Source organism: Brassica oleracea, unplaced genomic scaffold, assembly GCF_000695525.1.
Source record: "Brassica oleracea var. oleracea cultivar TO1000 unplaced genomic scaffold, BOL UnpScaffold01750, whole genome shotgun sequence".
Lineage (NCBI taxonomy): Eukaryota > Viridiplantae > Streptophyta > Magnoliopsida > Brassicales > Brassicaceae > Brassica > Brassica oleracea.
The window spans coordinates 1,702-3,126 of record NW_013618282.1 but is presented as its reverse complement, the minus strand read 5'-3'; the positions used below and the strand labels follow the sequence as shown (position 1 = coordinate 3,126).

The 1,425-nt window shown below is 36.9% G+C and overlaps 1 pseudogene; it reads left to right on the top strand.

Moving 5' to 3' along the window:
* Positions 1-274: 274 nt before the first annotated feature.
* LOC106321484 lies at positions 275-1,080 on the top strand (annotated as a pseudogene).
* Positions 1,081-1,425: the final 345 nt, after the last annotated feature.

Genomic DNA, 1,425 nt, shown 5'->3' with positions numbered 1-1,425 from the left:
TGAAAATGAAAATGAAAATAAAAAAAACAAACATAAGATTCATTTAGATGATTCATTTAAATGATCCATTTAGTTGATCCATTTAGATGATTCATTTAGATGATCCATTTAGATGATTCATTTAGATGAACTATGTGGATGGACAAACAAACAGTCACAAAAATCTGAATGAATCATCTGGATAGATCATACTGATGAATAATCTGGATGGAGATGAAAGATGCTGAAAAACAGGGCCAAAATCATTCTTGTTGTTGTTAGAGCTTTCTAAATTTGTGTGATACATTGCGATCGCGAAGGAAATCTCGTCAACACGTACCCTGAAGATCAGTGCCAAGTCAAAGACATTCTCAAGAGGTATAACAGATTAAGCGACAGAGAAAAAATCAAGAAAAACACAAATCTTTCACAGTTCTATAACAAGAAACTCGTTGACGAAAAGAGGAGAGCTCTTACCGACGCAGAGGAACGTAAAAAGTTCACTAAGAAAGTTGGAGACTTCAAGGGTTCGTTACAAGATCAGTTTCTTATATTACAAGACAGGGCTCGTGACCTTCTTTACTCCCAGGATCATCAGACCGAGCCAGATCAGAGCCGTTGTCTTGCTGCTATGTCTGAACAAAATCACAACTTTCCGGCGCCTTCTTCTGGCTTCTTCCCCCACAATGACTTCTCTTTTTCACTAATAGACGAGGATCCATTGATGAAATTTTGTCCGCCGGTAATTGACAATCTTGTTTCTGATATCAACAACAAATAGGATCATCATTAACGAATCTTCTCATGAGTGGTGATGCGTCAACACGTGCCGGTTCCTCCAATGATCGGAGTCAATTCTCAATGTTTCTGTTTAACCATGAAACCGCTACGGTTACTCAACTTCCCAACTCTGTTTCTTCAAGCTTTGACCAAGGGTTGACTCCGTGTAGCAACAGTCTCGTTACGGCTTCACATGGGGCACAAGATTATAACTTTGGGTACGGCAACAATCTGAACGCACAAGGGTTCAACTTTGGGTGCAGCAACAATCTCAACACACAAGGCTTTAACTTTGGGTGCAACAACAATCTATGTGCATGACTTAGCACATTGGTGAAGACACTTCAACCTCGTTTAGATCCTCACAGACACCACATTGGAACTCTTACTGATCAAAGCATCGCTTCTGATTAATTCATCTTATTAATCAATTGTGTATTAGTCATTTAGTTTTTGTAGTTGTGTAAATCTTTGGAAATCAAGTTCTTATTCCTATATATAATATACCTTTTATCACTGATTATTCATTCAAGTTCCACTTTTAAAGAGTTGTGTGTTTATCAAAGACATATATGCTCTCACAATTCATAAAGATCATTACTCCTTTGGTTAAACTTTAGAGTATTATAGCATAAAAAAAATATCATGTATCAAATAATTGATTTT